This window comes from Dama dama, chromosome X (genome assembly GCF_033118175.1).
Source record: "Dama dama isolate Ldn47 chromosome X, ASM3311817v1, whole genome shotgun sequence".
NCBI lineage: Eukaryota > Metazoa > Chordata > Mammalia > Artiodactyla > Cervidae > Dama > Dama dama.
In genome coordinates this window covers 37,647,289-37,668,794 of record NC_083714.1, presented here as the reverse complement: position 1 = coordinate 37,668,794, position 21,506 = coordinate 37,647,289, and the positions used below count along the sequence as shown (strand labels likewise).

The 21,506-nt window shown below is 45.0% G+C and overlaps 1 protein-coding gene and 1 pseudogene across 1 annotated transcript in view; one reads left to right on the top strand and one right to left on the bottom strand.

Moving 5' to 3' along the window:
• Positions 1-21,506, bottom strand: part of LOC133053053 (heparan-sulfate 6-O-sulfotransferase 2) — a 210,144-nt gene that overhangs the window by 58,114 nt on the left and 130,524 nt on the right. The gene's annotated exons all lie outside the window — the stretch shown is intronic.
• Positions 3,829-5,997, top strand: LOC133051718 (exosome complex component MTR3-like; annotated as a pseudogene).

The window sequence follows — 21,506 nt, the reverse complement described above, 5'->3', positions numbered from 1 at the left end:
AAGGAATCCAGAGAGGAAAAGAAGAAGTAAAACTCTCACTGCTTGCAGATGACATGAACCTCTACATAGAAAACCCTAAAGACTCTGCCAGAAAATTACTAGAGCTGATCAAGGAATATAGTAAAGTTGCAGGATATAAAATTAACACACAGAAATCCCTTGCATTCCTATACACTAACAATGAGAAAACAGAAAGAGAAATTAAGGAAACAATACCATTCACCATTGCAACGAAAAGAATAAAATTCCTGGGGATATATCCACCTAAAGAAACAAAAGACCTATATAGAGAAAATTATAAATCACTGATAAAAGAAATCAAAGAGTACAGAAATAGATGGAGAAATATACTGTGTTCGTGGATTGGAAGAATCAATATTGTGAAAGTGAGTATATTACCCAAAGCAATCTATAGATTCAATGCACTCCTTATCAAGCTACCAAAGGTACTTTTCACAGAACGAGAACAAATCATTTCTCGATTTGTATGGAAATACAAAAAACCTCGAATAGTCAAAGCAATCTTGTGAAAGAAGGATGGAACTGGAGAAATCAACCTGCTTGGCATCAGGCTCCACTACAAAGCCACAGTCATCTAGACAGTATGGGACTGGCACAAAGACAGAATGATAGATCAATGGAACAAAATAGAAAACCCAGAGATAAATCCACATACCTATGGACCCCTTATCTTCGACAAAGGAGGCAAGAATATACAATGGAGAAAAGACAACCTCTTTAACAAGTGGTCCTGGGAAAACTGGTCAACCACTTGTAAAAGAATGAAACCAGAACCCTTTCTAACAGCATACACAAAAGTAAACTCAAAATGGATGAAAGATCTAAATGTAAGACCAGAAACTATAAAACTCCTAGAGGAGAACATAAGCAAAACACTCTCCGACATCAATCACAGCAAGATCCTCTATGACCCACCTCCCAGAATATTGGAAATGAAAGCAAAAATAAACAAATGGGACCTGATGAAACTTAAAAGCTTTTGCACTACAAAGGAAACTCTAAGCAAGGTAAAAATACAGCCTTCAGAATGGGAGAAAATAATAGCAAATAAAGCAACAGACAAAGAATTAATCTCAAAAATATACAAGCAACACCTGCAGCTCAATTCCTGAAAAACAAACGACCGAATCAAAAAATGGGCCAGAGAAATAAACAGACATTTCTCCAAAGAAGACATACAGATGGCTAACACACACATGAAAAGATGCTCAACAACACCCATTATTAGAGAAATGCAAATCAAAACCACAGTGAGGTACCATTTCATGCCAGTCAGAATTGCTGCTATCCAAAAGTCTACAAGCAATAAATGCTGGAGACGGTGTGGAGAAAAGGGAACCCTCTTACACTGTTGGTGGGAATGCAAACTAGTAGAGCCACTGTGGAGAACAGTGTGGAGATTCCTTAAAAACCTGGAAATAGAATTGCCATATGACCCTGCAATCCCACTCCTGGGCATACACACCAAGGAAACCAGAACTGAAAGAGACACGTGTACCCCAATGTTCATCGCAGCACTGTTTATAATAGCCAGGACATGGAAGCAAACTAGATGCCCATCAGCAGACGAATGGATAAGAAAGCTGTGGTACATATGCACAATGGAATATGACTCAGCCACTAAAAAGAATACATTTGAATCAGTTCTAATGAGGTGGATGAAACTGGAGCCCATTATACAGAGTGAAGTAGGCCAGAAAGTAAAACACCAATCCAGTATACTAACACATATATATGGAATTTAGAAAGATGGTAATGATAACCCTATATGCAAGACAGAAAAAGAGACACCGATGTATAGAACAGACTTTTGGACTCTGGGAGAAGGCGTGGGGGGAGGGGGATGATCTGAGAGAATAGCATTGAAACATGTATATTATCAATTGTGAAACAGATCGCCAGTCCAGGTTTGATGCCTGAGACAAGTGCTCAGGGCTGGTGCACTGGGATGACCCAGAGGGATGGGATAGGGAGGAAGGTGGGAGGGGGATTCAGGAAGGGGAACACATGTAAATCCATGGCTGATTCATATCAATGTATGGCAAAAACCACTAGAATATTGTAAAGGAATTAGCCTCCAACTAATGTAAATCAATAAAAAACAATAACAATAAAATAAAGAAAAAAAGAAGAGGTTGCAAGAATACACAGAAGAACTGTACAAAAAAGATCTTCACGACCCAGATAATCATGATGCTGTGATCACTCACACACACCTAGAGCCAGACATCCTGGAATGTGAAGTCAAGTGGGTCTTAGGAAGCATCACTACAAACAAAGCTAGTGGAGGTGATGGAATTTCAGTTGAGCTATATCAAATCCTAATAGATGATGCTGTGAAAGTGCTGCACTCAATATGCCAGTAAATTTGGAAAACTCGGCAGTGGCCACAGGACTGGAAAAGGTCAGTTTTCATTTCAATCCCAAAGAAAGGCAATGCCAAAGAATGCTCAAACGACCGCACGATTGCCCTCATCTCACACACTAGTAAAGTAATGCTCAGAATTCTCCAAGCCAGGCTTCAGCACTACATGAACCGTGAACTTCCAGATGTTCAAGCTGGTTTTAGAACAGACAGAGGAACCAGAGATCAAACTGCCACCATCTCCTGGATCATTGAAAAAGCAAGAGAGTTCCAGAAAATCATCTATTTCTGCTTTATTGACTATGCCAAAGCCGTTGACTGTGTGGATCACAATAAACCGTGGAAAATACTGAAGGAGATGGGAATACCAGACCACCTGACCTGCCTCTTGAGAAACCTGTATGCAGGTCAGGAAGCAACAGTGAGAACTCGACATGGAACAACAGACTGGTTCCAAATAGGAAAAGCAGTACACCAAGGCTGTATATTGTCACCCTGCTTATTTAACTTATATGCAGAGTACATCATGAGAAACACTGGGCTGGAGGAAGCATAAGCTGGAAACAAGATTGCTGGGAGAAATATCAATCACCTCAGATATGCAGATGACACCACCCTTATGGCAGAAAGTGAAGAAGAACTAAAGAGCCTCTTGATGAAAGTCAAAGAGGAGAGTGAAAAAGTTGGCTTAAAGCTCACCATTCAGAACACTAAGATCATGGCATCCGGTCCCATCACTTCATAGGAAATAGATGGGGTCGATCGAATCAGTGGCTGACTTTATTTTTTGGGGCTCCAAAATCACTGCAGATGGTGATTGCAGCCATGAAATTAAAAGACGCTTACTCCTTGGAAGGAAAGCTATGACCAAACTAGACGGCATATTAAAAAGCAGAGACATTACTTTGTCAACAAAGGTCCGTCTAGTCAAGGCTATGGTTTTTCCAGGGGTCATGCACGGATGTGAGAGTTGGACTATCTTGGACTCTGTGGGAGAATGCGAGGGTGAGATGTTTCGAGAGAACAGCATCGAAACATGTATATTATCTAGGGTGAAACAGATCACCAGCCCAGGCTGGATGCATGAGACAAGTGCTCGGGCCTGGTGCACTGGGAAGACCCAGAGGAATCTGGTGGAGGGGGAGGTGGGACGGGGGATCGTGATGGGGAATACATGTAAATCCATGGCTGATTCATGTCAATGTATGACAAAAACCACTACAATATTGTAAAGTAATTAGTCTCCAACTAATAAAAATAAATGAAAAATAAAAAAATTAATAAAACTATTGGCCTGTACAACCTTCAAAAAAAAAGGAAGAAAGAAAGCTGAGCGGCCAGCCGCTGTCCCGCGCACCCTCGCGCGGCTGGCCAGGCTGGCAGGCGGAAGCGCCAGCGCACGGTGGGGCTGACGCGCGGAGCCGGCCGGCAGCAGCGCCACCATGCCCGCGGACCACCGCCGCATCCCCGGGCCCGAGGAGTCGCAGCCGCCGCAGCTGTACGCGGCCGGCGAGGGCGAGGCGCCGGCCCCTCGCGACCCGGCGCGGCTGCGGCCGGTGTACGCGCGCGCATGGCTGCTGAGCCAGGCTAAGGGTTCGGCCTACTTGGAGGCAGGGGGCCCCAAGGTGCTGTGCGCCGAGTCGGGCCCGCGCCAGGCCGAGGGCGGCGAGCGCGGCGGCTGCCCGGCCAGGGCGGGCTGCGAGGCCCCCGCGGCGCTGAGCGGCCGCCTGCTCTGCGACTTCCGCCGCGCGCCCTTCTCGGGCCGCCGGCGCCGAGCCCCGCCGGGCGGCGGCGAGGAGCGCGAGCTGGCTCTGGCGCTGCAGGAGTCGCTCGAGCCGGCGTGCGCCTGGGCCGCTACCCGCGCGCGCAGCTCGAGGTGTGGGCGCTGCTGCTGGGGGACGGCGGCTCGGCGCTGGCCGCCCCGCTCACTGCCGCCGCGCTCGCCCTGGCCGCCGCGGGCGTCGAGATGTACGACCTGGTGGTGGGCTGCGGCCTGAGCCGCGCGCCGGGGCCCGCGCCCGCCTGGCTGCTGGACCCCACGCTGCTGGAGGAGGAGCGCGCCGCCGCCGGCCTCACCGTGGCGCTCATGGCGGTGCTCAAGCAGGTGGCCGGGCTGCTGGGCAGCGGGGAGGGCGGCCTGACCGAGAGCTGGGCGGAGGCCGTGCACCTGGGGTTCGAGGGCTGCCAGCGCCTCTACCCCGTTCTCCAGCAGTGCTTGGTGCGGGCCGCCCGCCGGAGGAGTGCCGCCGCGCCCCTCTGAGCCCGAGACCCGAGTAACGACGGACGCCGAGGACCGAGCCGCCGCTGCCGCCACAAGGACCCGCACCGTCGGCCTGCAGACTGCGTGCGCCGAACTGCAGCTGAGACCTGGGAGCACCGGAGAGGGTCTGCCGAGGCGTGCTCAGAATAGCCGTGTTGGAGCGATTCTTTCCAACTGCTTCGTGAAAGAAACCTTTCTAATTGAGTTGACTCCCAGCCACGACCCAGTTGAAGGAACCTGCCAGTGCATCTTGACTCCTAAGTTGGAAAGGACTTCCGCTGGACTCATCGGGAAACCTGGAGCTGTTGTCCTGCAAGGGATGGACCCTCGGCAGGCCAGCCGGGGACTCTCTCCTGAATAACTGGGCTGCTTTTGAGAGCGGGAACAAGGGGGCTGTGCCTTCCACGTACATCTGAGCCCAAACAAAAGCGCTTATAATCGGAAACATTCTTCTGTCGTTTTTGGTACCGACTTTAATGAGTAAGTCTCTTCCGAGCTGGGGAGTGTGTTCTCAGGGCTTGGGACAAGCATTATCTTTCATGTGTCCTGGTGTCGCCGGTCCACCAGCGAGACGGCACCTGAACTGCCAGGAGTGAGAGTTTCTGGATGCTGGAGATGGAGTCTGGCCATTCTGTAGGGCAGAGGGGTCTCTCTGACCACGAGGGTGGGCTCTGGCCTGTGTGGCTCCTGAGCCCTGCAGGTCTGTGCTCAGGTCTGAATTGGCAAAAGGGCCGCCTGGGGTCCTCCCTGCACCAGCTTGGTGTGACCTGAGCGTGTGTGTCTCAGGGGCCTGCTCAGCTCTAGGAAAGGCTGGCTTGAGGCAGCTGAGAGACCAGAATGAGGCCTGGGGACCACACCAAGAACCCCTGACCGGGGGAGAAACACAGACTTTATTTGCCCCCAGTGACATAATATATAATTCCAAAGCAGATCTGCAATATCTAGAATCACAGCAGCAAGGAACAAGACAGAAACAAGGCACCTACAGGACCGAGGCCGAGCCTGCTGGGCGAGGGGCTGGGAGGCCATGAAGTCAGAAGAAGGCAACTGGAACTGAAGAAGGGTTAGCCCAGCTTCAAAGTGGCCACGTGGAAAAACAGGGCAGAGACCTGTGGGAAGGGGCCAGTTACATCCCATTAGATGGACATTTACAAAACCCTATCAACCCCCAGATGAGAGTCTTCCACATGAGATGGGAGGCAAACCACACACCATATATGCAGTTCTGTGTCACTGAAGAAACCCAAGTTTAAAAATCTATGTTACTCGTGTATTACCATATGTGAAATAGATGACCAGTCCAAGTTCGATGCATGAAACCGGGCACTCAAAGATGGTGCACTGGGGCAACCCAGAGGGATGTGATGGGGAGGGAGGTGGGAAGGGGGTTTGGGATGGGGGTCACAGGTACACCCGTGGCTGATTCATGTCAATGTATGGCAAGAGCCACCAGAATAGTAAATTAATTAGCATCCAAGTAAAATAAATTAGTTAACAAGAACAACAGCAAAATAAAGCTGAGCGCCAAAGAATTGATGATTTTGAGCTGTGGTATTGGAGGAGACTCTTGAGCATCCCTTGGACTGCAAGGAGATCCAACCAGTCCATCCTAAAGGAGATCAGTCCTGAGTGTTCACTGGAAGGACTGATGTTGAAGCTGAAACTCCAATTTGGCCACCTGATTCGAAGAGCTGACTCATTTGAGAACACTTGATGCTGGGAAAGATTGAGGACAGGAGGAGAAGGGGACAACAGAGGATGAGATGGTTGGATGGCATCACTGACTCAATGGCCATGGGTTTGGGTAGACTCCAGCACTTGGTGATGGACAGGGAGGCCTGGAGTGCTGTGGTTCATGGGGTCGCAAAGAGTCGGACACGACTGAGTGACTGAACTGAACTGAACTGAGGTTATCTATACTATTATCCCACTGGAAATTCCTTCATATTGTGAACAATGATTCGTCAGAACAAAATGGTTCACTGAGAATCTTAGGATATAGACTCAGAGTGGCCTTGGATGTCTTCTAGTGCTATAGCCTGACTTGCATAACCAGTCCTCACCCCAAATTAGTCTTTTCAAGACTTAACTCTAATGTGATTGTATTTGAAGATAGAAAGTTTTGGAGATGAATTTAAAAGAGGTCGTGAGGGGTGAGTCTTAATCCAACAGGATCAATGGCCTTAGAAGCGGAGGAAAAGAAAGAGAGAGATCTCTTTCTGCCCACACACACTGAGGAAAAGCCATGTGAGGACATAGGGAGAAGGCAATCATATGCTGCTGCCTTAAACTTGGAGTTAACAGCCTCCAAATCTGTGAGAAATAGATTTCTGTAGTTTAAGCTACCTAGTCTATGATCCTTTTTTTGGACAATCTGAGCTAAGACACCTAATCTAGGGTTTTCTTAGCTCTGATCTGGAAAATGCTGTTCTGCCTGGACTGTTAGTAGGTGTTGGTTCTATGGTCAAACGCCTTTGAGAATGTTGCATACTATTAATATCTATTGATAGTTCACTACTTACATTAGACTCTTCAAGGCTTTCAGAGCCCTAGAATGAGGAAACCTGGTTACCATTGTGGGAGGAGCACCTTTTAACATCTACATCACAGATTTCTTACATGGGGCCTGTGGAAGTCCTGGGGATTGCTTCTGTTCTTGTTTCACACCTATCCAGGCCTTGACTTTGCTAACTCCACAGCTACTGAACCAGAATATCTAGGGGCACGCCCCAGATTACGAATGACTAAAAGCAGATAGATTTTTGAGGAGCTGAGTTTGGGAACTACTATTCCAGAACAACACTCTCGTGTTATAGGTGAGGAATTTAAGATCCTTGGAGAGAAATTGCTTGCCCAAGCATGAGTGCAGAGCAAGTATTTGGACCATTTCCCCCTCCACTATAAATAACCACTGGGGTTTTTGATAGTTCTCCCAGCAATCGTGTTTCCAGCTTGTGCTTCATCCAGCCTGGCATTTCCCATGATGTACTCTGCCTGTAAGTTAAATAAGCAGGGTGACAATATACAGGCTTGCTGCACACCTTTCCGAATTTTGAACCAGTCCTTTGTTCCATGTCTGGTTCTAACTGTTGCTGCTTGACCTGCATACAGATTTCTCAGAAAACAGGTAAAGTGGTTTGATATTCTCATCTCTTTAAGAGTTTTCCACAGTTTGCTGTGATCCACACAGGCAAAGGCTTTAGCATGATCAATGAAGCAGAAGTAGATGTGTTTTGTTTTTGGAATTCCCTTGCTTTTTGTGTGATCCAGTGGATGTTGACAATTTGATCTCTGGTTTCTCTGCCTTTTCTAAATCCAGCTTGAACATCTGGAAGTTCTCGATTCACATACTGCTGAAGCCTAGCTTGAAGGATTTTAAGTATAACCTTGCTATCATGTGAAATGAGTGCAGTTGTGTGGTAATTTGAAAGTTCTTTGGCATTGCCTTTCGTTGGGAGTGCTGGATGTCAATTATATCGCAATAAAACCTGGGGGGAATAAGGACCAAGGTATCCAGCAGACGAATTTTTGTGTCTTAGTTGAAAATTCCGTAGAGAATGATGACTTCTGAAATGAATACTAAGTCATAAGAAAAGTAGATGGTTGAAGGAAACTAGTGCCTAGATGCTAATACCCTTTCCCTTGAGATGGTACCTATGGAACCCAGGGAGGGGAGAGAGAGGGAAAAAAAGAACTCAGGGACCAATCAGGTGGCATGTTTCAATCCTGCCTCTCAGCACATAGCCTCTAATTCAGCTTAAATTGGGAAACAGAATCTCACAAACAGCACAGTTATGGAGACTGACGAAGCGACCCAGAGTGGACTTCCTTCCTTTGAATGGACTCCATGGGGGATTGGAGCTTTGGTACCAGCAGCTGCCCCTTGGGCCCTTCCTCCTCCTCAGCGAGTGCAGACGAATTTGGGTAAGTCTCTCCTGGTTCTTGAATCTCCCATATTGATTGAGATTCTGAGTTTTATTTGGTGGTGGAGCAGGTTACCTGCCCCCTCCTAGTAGGAAAGATACTAGGGGGAGCCCAGTTGAAACATCTTGGGGATACTCACTCCCGGTCTAGACACTGAGTGGGGCTCACTTGAAAGATACCGAGGAATTCCCACCCAGTCAAAAGATGCTAGGTGGGGGGCTGGCTGAAAGATGCCAGGAGAATTGCCCACCCAGTGGAAAGGTACTGGGTAGGGGGGCTCGATTGGGAAAACATCAAGGAATACCCAGGACTTGGCTGAAAGATGCCAAGGTCACTCCATTGGAGGGGACTGAATGGTCTTGGCTGAGTGTTTAAGTAAGAGGCTGATCTGACACTTTTCCTCAGTTTGACTGCCTTTATAGAATTTGTCAGGATAAAAGTGAGGAAAATACATGAGAGCTTTGCTCTGAAGAAAAGGGATCAGACTCCTCCCGGCCGGTTTCGGTTTTCTCAGGTGACTGAGAAATTTATGGGAGTGGTGGAGGCCTAGTCCTCATACCGTGCAGTGGGCCCATAGGGAAACCCACTCATTAATTAAAATACTTGCTCGTCCGGGGATCCCACATAAGAACTGGCCATTCAGCGACCTGAGCAGCCATAATGGTCTTAGATTGCTGGAAGCAGAATCCGAGACACATAAAGACAAGCTGAAATGACTCTGGGGTAACTCCTGAAAGAGTTAGGCTCACAAGCAGCACATGGGCCCACTACACAAGTTCACTGGTGATCTCTCAACAGAAATAAAGGGGTGTCAGAAAGTCAGCCTCTAACTCTCTAGCCAGTTTCATGTACAATACATATGGACCTCATAGTTGCAACAACCTAATTAATTGGAGAAATTCTACTAAGAGAGAGCTCAACCTAAAATGGCCAAACTTGGGTTCTTTTGATAGTCTAAAATTGGTATTTTTACATGCACAATTAGAAAAGGCCGGCTGTGCTTTGACTGCTTTCTAGCAGCTTCTAAAACCAGAAATGATAGAGCAACTTCTTCCCAGAAAATCAACAAGAAATTGCTTGAATCTATCAGAATTAAAAGGCTGCTAGGACTGACTTTGCCAGCTTGCAGGTCTAATTGAACTGGGAAGTCACATTTGGCATTTATGCCATTTGGCTTTTCATTTTGTGGCATCCCTTTACCATCTTTTTGGGGCACTCTTGCCACTTGGCTTTTGATTTCCGGGCATCTCTTTGCCTTTTGTTTCATTTGGAGTGTGACTCCTGGCTGGTGAAGTTCTGGTTTGGTTTGGTTTGTTGGTTTGGTTTGAGTGCACAGACATCTGATACAAACTGTTTGAGCTAATATGTGAATTAAGGTTCCACACCCGACCTGGGAACCCTTTGGGAAAATATTTTTAAACGATTGGTTAATCTATAGCTATGATCCAATGGCAAGAAAAATGGCCTGAAACTATTAGATCTTTATTGACATAGGATAGGAAAATGAACTGAAGTTCCCTTATGTCCAGGACTTCCTCCTGTAATCAACAGCCTGTGGCTGATTAAACCAAGACCCCTACTTCCCCAGAGGGACAGTCCTTGCTGGGACCAATCTGCCCTTGTCATCAGGGCCAAGTTGAGCACTATCTGGTCTAAATTTCGGCTATAAAACTATGGTCACAAAAAAAGAATACAATTTTTGACAATGTGGTCACAATGTTCTTTAGAGTCCAGAGGAAGCTTGAAGAAAAAAATATCTTTTTAAGAATTGTTGTCCCGAGGAAATAAGTCCTTCTATACCTTTAGACCAGATGTCTCTGGATCTAGACCATGTCTAATTCCTGAAACCAAAAGGTACAAAAGGAGAACAAAGCCTTTTAAAATCTTACTCCAACCATTTTTTATGCATAACTAAGTTTGGAAAACAAAGCTATAGGGTCTCTTGTGTCTGTTTGGATGTATGTATGTCTCAGTGTGTGTCTTTGTTTCTTTTGATAATATTGCTGATTGCTGAGATCAGTTTGTAAATGAGCTCTAATCTGATTGGCCTTAAAGAAAAAGTAAAACCCAATCCAATTGTTTGGTTGTGGCCAATTACCTTTGTCTAGTACTTCTGGGTTACCTTGGTGGATTTCTGTTCTCTAGGAATACCCACTAGGAAATTTATTTTAGATGAGTGTTCAGTCCTGTTCTAGCTTCATGATATTACTAGATGGGATTCTCTCACCTGGCCAATTAATGATACCTGCTCTGGGGGTGCTGGCCATAGATTTAAGTTATCTCTTAGGGTCATTTAAACTCAATCAGAGTGATGAGCTAAGTCTCTATTAAAAAAATTAACCTCTCATCTATGAAAAGGTAAAGTCCCACAATTATGGGGTGGATCTACATGGTTAATATCAGGCTATGGTCATTTAAAAGCTCCTCTATGTTGAGAAGTGTTAAATCATACTAAAACTGATCAACCTGGTACTCATGAGACAAGCCTGGGTGCTTTCTGAACTATGTCTATTATTACCCTTAGAGAGCGTGATTGGTATGGAACTCAGTGGATTTGTGGAACTAATTTATGGCCTTCACATCTACAGGGATGGATATGAAGGTGTAGCCTGGGATTCCCATGAATTTAAGGTCATACATGATAATGAATTAGAGGTGACCCTAACCAATCTACCATTGGTATGATCGCAATGGGTCAAAATGTGTATTCTACTGGTATGACCATTTAGCAGCTTGCATGTGTGTGTGTGCATGTGCCTTCAATGGGGTTGGAGGATGTAACTGACCATATCTATGCCTTAACAACTTTCATAAGCTTTAAATGATAGTAATTGGGCTATTAGCTTATTTTTATTATTATTATATTTTTTCCATTTATTTTTATTTGTTGGAGGCTAATTACTTTAGAGTATTGCAGTGGTTTTTGTCATACACTGACATGAATCAGCCATGGATTTACATGTGTTCCCCCTCCCAAGCCCCCCTCCTGCCTCCCTCTCCATTCCATCCCTCTGGGTCTTCCCAGTGCACCAGCCCTGAGCACTTGTCTCATGCATCCATCCTGGGCTGATGATCTGTTTCACCCTTGATAGTATACTTGTTTCAATGCTGTTCTCTCAGAACATCCCACCCTCGCCTTCTCCCACAGAGTCTAAAATTCTGTTCTGTACATCTGTGTTTCTTTTTCTGTTTTGCATATAGGGTTATCATTACCATCTTTTTAAATTCCATATATACGCGTTAGTATACTGTATTGGTCTTTATCTTTATGCTTTACTTCACTCTGTATAATGGGCTCCAGTTTCATCCATCTCATTAGAACTGATTCAAATGAATTCTTTTAATGCTTTAGCTCTACACCTAAAGCAACTAGAGAAGGAAGAAATGAAGAACCCCAGGGTTAGTAGAAGGAAAGAAATCTTAAAAATTAGGGCAGAAATAAATGCAAAAGAAACAAAAGAGACCATAGCAAAAGTCAACAAAACTAAAAGCTGGTTTTTTGAAAAGATAAACAAAATTGACAAACCATTAGCAAGACTCATTAAGAAACAAAGGGAGAAGAACCAAATCAACAAAATTAGAAATGAAAACGGAGAGATCACAACAGACAACACTGAAATACAAAGGATCATAACAGATTACTACCAGCAGCTCTATGCCAATAAAATGGACAACTTGGAAGAAATGGACAAATTCCTAGAAAAGGATAACTTTCCAAAACTGAACCAGGAAGAAATAGAAGATCTTAACAGACCCATCACAAGCACGGAAATCGAAACTATAATCAGAAATCTTCCAGCAAACAAAAGCCCAGGAGCAGATGGCTTCACAGCTGAATTCTACCAAAAATTTAGAGAAGACCTAACACCTATCTTACTCCAACTCTTCCAGAAAATTGCAGAAGTTAACTTTCCAAACTCATTCTATGAGGCCACCATCACCCTAATTCCAAAACCAGACAAAGATGCCACAAAAAAAGAAAACTACAGGCCAATATCACTGATGAACATAGATGTAAAAATCCTTATTAGCCTATTGAATTCTGAGATCTCTATGATGAGAAAGGCATTGCTACACAACTGCAAGGCCCTTGACACCTTATAGGATCTCACAGGGATATCTGTGCTATAATTCAATCTGAATGCCAGATTTTCATACCTGGTACATCCTTTAATGTAACACATTTGAACCACAGGAAAAATCAGATTTCTGCTTTAAGTGACCCATTCCCTAGTCTTGACGATCTTTAAAAAAAAAAACTGGTGTAGGCGGCTCATGGCTAAAATATTTACTTTTAATTGCACTATATCATTTGTATTTTGTTTCACAAGATTCTTATTGTATTACCAAGTGTGTGACTGAGCCTCCAATGAAAATGATGACTAGACTTGAAGCAGCTGATCAAATGTATAGCTCAATATATGATGAATGATTTTAATAGTGTAACTCTAGGTATGAAAAGTGGAGAAGGCAATGGCACCCCACTCCAGTACTCTTGCCTGGAAAATCCCATGGACGGAGGAGCCTGGTAGGCTGTGGTCCATGGGGTCGCTAAGAGTTAGACAGGACTGAGCAACTTCACTTTCGATTTTCACGTTCATGCATTGGAAAAGGAAATTGCAACCCACTCCAGTGTTCTTGCTTGGAGAATCCCAGGGATGGGGGAGCCTGGTGGGCTATCATCTATGGGGTCGCACAGAGTTGGACATGACTGAAGCGACTTAGCAGCAGCAGCAGCAGGTATGAAAAGATGCAACAAGAGGGAATACTTTCCTGGACCATAACTAGAAGACAGGTGTCCAGAGATCTTTGACTATTAAGACCTAGTCCAGTAATAGCACATTGAGTGTCTTGTCAACAAAAACCTTCTCCAGAACTGGGAACGAGCCTTCCCAGCAATGCGGGACAACGTGGTCATGAAATGCCTCCCAAAGTATGGTCGGATTTATGACGACAAGGGGGCCGTGTCAACTACAAATTGGCACTTTCCAAGAGCATTGCCAATGACTGAACAACAAAGGCATTTGCCATCTGCCTCTAAGGAGATTGAACCCCATGCTGCTTTAGCTGTTGACCTTCAACAACCCCTGAGGGAGTGTAGAGTGGAGTGAGGTACTCTGTGCTTCAGGGAATCTGATGGGAAAGGTCTTTAAATAGTTGGATGTTTTTAGGAACAGATTTTATGATCTCAATCCTTGCATCGCCTCATATCTAGAGAAGCACTAAATCCATTCATGGTGATATCAGATCCTCAGGACTAACAAAAATCCTTTTGTAAAATGAGTGCTTCATGGTATTGAACTCCCCCTTCACCAAAATCTTATATATTGACTTTCCCCCACTGCCGCTTTGGAGCAGTCTCTCAGAGCTGTCTGAGATGCTGCCTCCTGGGCTGCAGTCCTCATGCTGCCCCAAATAAAACTTAACTCAACAACTTTCAAGCTGTACATCTTGTTTTAGCCAACAGTTCATTAACAGGTAGGACAGTGAGGGATCTTTAATTCATTCTCACTTACTCACCACTTGGGCAAGAGCATTCTCTACTGGATCCCCAGAAGTGTTCTCATATTCTATAACTGGGCTTGTGTGGGCCCTTATCTTTCATCTTCCAGAAATCCCTGTCTCTGTCAGCCTCCCACCTTTGTCTCCAAAGCTGTCAAGCACTGTGCAGGATCTGAGATTTTATCCTACTTACATATGAACAAGTTAACCTGCTGTATATACATGTTTCATGGATGCTGAAAGAAGACACAAGGCTATAGAATCAGACAAAGCACTTTATTACGCACTGAAAAAGTAGAAGCAGAGTGTTCCTGTGATGCTTGTGCCAGCGTCATGCACCCAAGTCCCATGGGGGGATGCAAAGGGTCCATCATGGGTGCCTGCACACACAGTGGACTCTGTTCCAAGAGGAAATGCTGAGTTTGGCAGATTCACTGCTTTCTTTTTTAAATGTTTTATTCATTCATTTGGCTGAGTCAGTTCTTAGTTGTGGCATGCGGGATCTTCATTACACCATGTGGAATGTTTTGTTGTGGCACATGGACTCTCTAGTTGTGGTGCACAGGCTCCGGAGTTACGGGGCACAGGCTCAGTGTCTCCATGGCATGTGGGATCTTAGTTCCCTGACCAGGGATTGAAAGCATTTCCCCTGCAGTGGAAGGCTGATTCTTAACCACTGAACCACCAGGGAAGTCCCTTGTTTCTTTCACAATAAGCAGGAGCAAGCCTGTTCCTTATTGGGGTGAGTCAGCACATCCTTCACGGTGAAAGATGGCCAGGGGAAAGCATGGTTAGGGCCTCACCCAGCAAAGAACGTGCAGGGACATACACGGCCCACGGTGAATTGTCTCTCACAACAGATACAGACCAAGAGAAAATATTGCAAATCACATATCTGGCAAAGGACTCACTGAAAATATTATAAAGAACTCTCAATACAACAGTAGAACAATGCAATTTACATGTGAGCAAAAGACTCAAACAGATACTTCACAAAGAGGAATATACGATGGAGAATAAGCACATGAAAAGATGTTCAACATCTTTCCTTTAGAGGTTCAACAATTCCCATGCAAAGTCAGCCCTCTATGAGATACCTCTACGGAGAAGATGGTCATCATCTCATTGTAGCCTCACATAGCAGAGAGCAGCGAGGGAAAGCCAGCTCTCTCCTATCTCTTCTTATAAGGGCACTAATCCCATACAAAGGGCTCCCCTCTCATGACTTAATTACCCTCCAAAGGCCCCACCTCTTAATACCAGACAGTGGGGATTAGGGATTCAGTATGTACATTTTGGGGAGACACACAGAAAAAAGTCCACAGCAGGACCTGTTATAATGGCTGAAATTAAAAATACGGACACTACCAAATGCTGGTGAGAACAACCAGAACTCTCACATATTGCTGGGGGAATGCAAAATGATACAGCCACTCAGGAAAACAGTTTGGTGGTTGCTTATAGAGTTAACCATACACTTACCACATGGCTTCCCAGCTGGCGCTGGTGGTAAAGAACCACTAGCAATGCTAGCAATGTCTCAATGCAGGAGACATAAGAGGCCCAGGTTCAATCCCTGGGTTGGAAGATGGTCTGGGGATGATTCAAGCGCATCTCATATATTGTGCACTGTATTCCTAATTTAATGCCACCGTTGATCTCAAAGGAGTGAAGAGGTACTGGTCTGGGGCCCGGAGGCTGGGGACCCTTAGTGAGATATCCAAATAGAAAAAAAAAGTGAATGTTGATCCCTGTCTTACCTTACACAAAAATTATTTCCCAGATGAACTGCTGATCTAAATGTGAAACGTCAAACAGTAGAACTTTCAGGAGAACATCTTCATAATAATGGTCATGGAAAACCTATGCAAAGGTAAGGAACAGAATACATGGAAAGACGAAAGAAAAACAATACAAATGGAAAAGTCTTCACCTTACTTGAAATCAAAGAAATGAAAATGAAGTGAATTGTTAGGTATCCTTCTTGTTTGTCAGATACAATGGTTATAAAGTAATACTTTACTGTTAGCGAGGGTGTAATGATATGCGCTGCCTTATACTTTATTAACAGAAGTGGAAATTTATATAACTTCCAAAAATCAATCTGAGAAAATTCATCAAGAGTCTGGAGAATGTTCATGGCTTTGATACAATTCCAATTCTAGAATTCTCACCTAAAGCATGAGCACAAAAGCAGATAAGCATATATAAGGCAATGTTTACAATAGCATCCCTTAAAATAGCAAGGGCTTCCCCAGTGGCTCAGAGGTTAAAGCTGTCTGCTTCCAATGCGGGAGACCCGGGTTCGACCCCTGGGTCAGAAGATCCCCTGGAGAAGGAAATGGCAACCCACTCCAGTATTCTTGCCTGGAGAATCCCATGGACAGAGGAGCCTGGCAGTCTACTGTCCACAGGGTTGCAAATAGTTGGACACGACTGAAGCAGCTTAGCATGCATGCACCACATGACTCATCAATCCCACTTCTAGGTATTTACCCAAGTGAACTGAAAACGTGTGTTCCCACCAAAACTTGCACACACATATGGCAGCTCAATTCATCATTGCCAGAAACTAGAAACAACTCAAATATCATTCAACCAGTGAAAGGATAAGCAAACACTGGCACTTTCATACACTGAGATGCAGCAATAAAAAGGAATGAATTCTTGATATACTGAACAAGTTGCATGAACTGCAAAGCTGTGCTGAGTGAAAGAAGCTAGTCACTACAGCTGCATACTATATGATTCCACTTATATGACTCTTGAAAAGACAGAACTAGACTTATGGAGAGATCAGTGGGTGCCAGAGTATATTGCTGGGGGAGGGTATCAATATAAAGCAATTGTAGAAGGAAGTTCTTTGGGGAGTGATACAGCTACTGTATAAAAATCTATTAAAACCCATAGAACTGTATGCCCTCCTCCCTCGCTAAACTCCCTGCTTTTCCTAGCTTCCCTTGCTGCTAAGCTTTAGACACATATCTTAGGTTCTGCCAATCTGATGCCAGTGATTTCTAAGTTCTCCCTTGCCTATCCACCAGAGTTGGTCTAAGAAGCCGAACCTAGAGTCTGTTCCACTATCTTTCCCACAGATTATAACCTAATATATCTCTAATACGTATTTGCTAATTGAAACTAGTTGAGTTGATTCTGTTGTGTAAAAGCAAGAATGATTATTAACGTATTTATGTATGACTGATTGTACTGTGCAATTCCAGCCCATGGTCTGCTTCTTGAACATACCATTTAACCGTGATAATCAGTGATTAAACATGGGAAGCCAGCCTCTTCAGAGAGGATCATTTGGACGTCCTTTTAAAATGGCTAAAGGAGGAGCTGTGAATGCTTGCATGCCAAGTACTCCATAACAATTCCTTAGCACCTGGAATGGTGAAATATTGATTCTAGGTAGATTGGTCAGTTGACTGCAAAGAAGGTTCCAACAATTCCTTCCATTGCTAGACGTGCAGCCCTTGGCACTGGGACTATGCCAGTCGTTCCATCAAGAAGTAGAGTCTTTTTCTCTAGGCTCTTGAGTCTGAGCTGGTCTGTGACTTGGCCTTGACCTACAGAATGTGGTGCTGCTGGTGGTGTGGATACTGCAGGAGTTCTGAGCCTAGTCAAGGAGGCTCTTGGAACCTTGAAACCTCCATATCTGGAAGCCTGGAAGCTTAAATCTCCTGGAGAACTCTGAAATATATAGACACCTGAGCCACTCTGCAAGCAGAGCTCCTGAGCACGAGTTCAGGAGGGCATGTCTACCCCACCCACAACTCCATCCCCACCCCAAAAGCTAACCTGGAAAATACTGACATGTTATCTGCATGTGACACAAAAGACCGATAGCCCTTGATCCTATCCTCTCCAAGGCTGGCAGTGGGGACAGCAACTGGGAGTTTTCCAGGAGGGTAGAGCAAAGTCCCTGAGTGCTATATGGGCATATATTAATGTAAACCATCCACAAGCTGTCCTCAGGACAGCAGGGCACAGAGGAAGGAGCATCTGGGCTCTCTCCAATACACATTTTGCAGGCTGTCCACTGTTTTCTAAATTCTTGCTCCCTGTCAAAGCTGTCTTGCCGGTTCACTCTCACCAGAACAGAACTTTGTTTTGTGTGCATGAGTAGACAGAACTGAGAGGAAAGAGAGAGGGTCCACCCTGCGGGTGGCTCAGGCCTTGCTCTCCCATCCCACATGAGGCAGTTCCATGCATCTTGGCCTATGAGATCCCCTCTGCTCTGTCGTGTGGGCTTGTGATTGGCGTCACATACCACTGAAGCCTTGTGGTCTGCTGATAAAGGTGCTCTCCTCGACCAAACTCTAGCTAGTCTCTTCTGAGCCCTCTTCTCACTTAAGCCTCGAACTTGGTCAATAAAGATGTGAACAAATACTAAAATAGTTGGTAACAGCTCAGGGTCTCCTCCCAAGGATGACCTTAGTCCCCTTCAACATGCCTGTGTTAGAAAACTCAAGGCTGGAAAATAATTTACTGTTACTTCCAGGCAACAGCAGAACATAGGGTCCCTTTCTCCCAGGTTCTGTGGAAGGGGAGGACCTACATATTGGCAGGCACCAGTTAATAAACCCAGATGGGTTTCACACTGACTCCCTTCAAACAACTTTCCACTTTTTGTAATTTTTCACTTTCCTGACTCTACTGAACCTTCACTTACACCCTTCCTTGTTCCGTCATTTTCCCTGTAAAAACACCCAGTCACTTCTGTACAAATCAAAGCTCACGCTGGAATATTCTCTGTGTTGCAATATTATGTTACTAATTAAAATCTGTCCTGACCACTTTAGTGTCTGGCTTTGTTTATCTTTGACACTACCACCAACGGCAACATTTATCCAAATCTTCTAGATGCTACTGTGTTAATCAGATGGCAAGTCCAAATGGAAAAAGAGTGAGGAAAAATGACTGCACTTGCTGCGTTTTGGGGATGAAATGTTCGCCTTGTTTTGCGTCTCACCCAACACAAGTATTTCTTTTGATGTCGCCTTGAAGTTATTTTGCAGCAAGTAAAGAAAAAAAAATTATAGGTGTGAAAATAGATGTTGTCCACCAATACTTTTACAGACCAAATGCCAGTCTAAGATGACAGAACTGATCCTAAATATGATGAACTGCTGAAGACATTAGAAGGTTAAGTTAACCCTCCGGAACTCACCTTGTGTCCTGGCTACTCAGGAATTCAGGGAAAGAGCAGTGAGAAGAAAGGCAGTAAGGGAAGAATTCTGGAGGACGAAGGCTTCCTCATTTCACGTTTTCTAAAAGAAGACTGCGCACTATCATTAGAGATTTTCACTCTTGAAGCCTCGACTCTGTGACTCCGCTTAAGGATGGTGGAAGGGTCCGGGGCTTCTGCTCAGGGACACGGGCTGGTTGCTTCTGCAAGGTCCTTATCACAAGCAGCGGTTTATCCTGGTGTACCCCCACGGCGCACGCGCCCCCACGGCGCACGCGCCCCCACGCGCACGCGCGACGGCGCGCTAACCTTGCAGTGGAGCGGAGAGAACGTCCCTTAACAGGGTCTGCTGCATTAGTATCTGCTTTCCTGGTGAAATAGGGAACAGGCAGGCCACCTCTTAGTGCAAGGCCAGGTGAGCATTTCAGTTGCCAGCCCAGACAGAATGGCGGGGCTTTGAATTTGTCCTTTTCAAAATGTAGGATATGGGGTGATTAGGGGAGCAAGGAAAGGGAGGGGGGTTTTTGGTTTGTTTTTTTCATGCAGATGGCCTTTTCTTCCTCAGGGGGATAGACAGAGCTTATGGTAGACAGATTACCTTATTGGTAAATCCAGACATGTTGATTAAGATCACGTTTCTGGGAGAAATTGAAACAAAAGTTGGATCATGTATTAAATCTAGTTTTGGGTTCACGACCTTTTGGGCTTCCCTCATAGCTCGATTGGTAAAGAACCTGCCTGCGATGCAGGAGACACAAGAGATGTGGGTTCGATACCTGGGTTGGGAAGACCCCCTGGAGTAGGAAATGGCAACCCACTCCAGTACTGTTGCCTAGGAAATCCCAGGGACAGAGAAGTCTGTCTGGCTGGCTACCATGCACGGGGTAGTGAAGAGTCAGCCACGACTGAGCAGCTGAGCACAGCTCATCTCCTTAGAACCGGAGACTGGGGAGAGTGGCATGGTATCTGTCTTACCCCCTTCTGGGTTCTCGTGTGTACCAGGTATGACAGTGAATCAGTGCTCAGTAAATGTGTCTTTTACACTTGATTGACAAGGCACAGTTTAAAACACCTGTGAAGAAATACGTTGCCCGTCAAACTGGTAAAGACTTCAAAAGATAGGACCAGTGTTGCCAATGACAAGATCACAGCAGCATTCTCTCACACTTCCAGAGAGAGCAGTCTTTCTGGAAAGCAACTTGGCAATAGGTGTCCAAACCTAAAAGGATTGGTTGGCTTGCCCTTGAGCTAGCAATACCTCTTCTGGTCATTGATCCCCTAAACTAAAGGGCTTATCAGTGGTATTGAAGGGAGAGCAGAGCTTGCCACACCAGAATATGCCTGTTTGGCATATTGATCATTAGGGGCTGGTTATTTCTGAGATGTTACAGACAGAGGAGAAGCTCTGAAAACCAAGTAGAAGTTACTCTTTGATAAGATACCTTTACACTTCTAAGGGAAACCTCCATTTGTAAGGGTGTCTCCTGCTCTAAAAAAAGGGGGGGGGGTGGGGGATGGATGACTTTATCTCCTGAAACTCTTTATCAGTGGAGAAAGACTTAAGTTTGCATTGCAACTTCACCCTCATTTACTATTTCTTTCTTGGTTCCCTCCCCTAACCGCCCCCCACCCCCAACACCTGCTTTTGTCTTTAGCTGGAGATGGTACTTAATGTGGTAGTTTGGGCCATTTGGGTGAGTTCCTCAGGTTTCCTAGGTCTCTGCAGTGTATACAGGAGGTATCTATGGTTTTAAACTTGTTGTTCTCCTGTGTATTTGTCTTTTATTATGGAGGGGAGGGGGGAATTCAGTCAAGAATCTAGAAGGGCAGAGGGAACTTTCTTTTTCCTCTCTACTGTATGCATAGAAATTGAACCTCTGTGAAGTATACTGTCCATGTGTTTTGCAATAATTAAATATTAGAAAGTAATGCCATAGAAGAATAAATAACACCTTGGAAAGATCTTTACAAGATGTTATTTCAACGTAGAAGCCAGAGAGTGTGTGGATAAATGTTACATTGACATTTTATTTATGTTTAAGTAGATGGGAAAAATAATGTAAGCAAAATGCCGTTAAGCTCTGAATGGTTATCTGACATACAAGGTGTCAGATGGTTTTTATTTTCTACTATTGGTCTCTCTATATTTTCCAAATGTCCCCCACTTTTATAATGAGGCAATTAGAATTAAATAGAGCATTGTTGCCCCCTGGTGGTTTCTTCAGTAATGGTCCTTAGTCTGA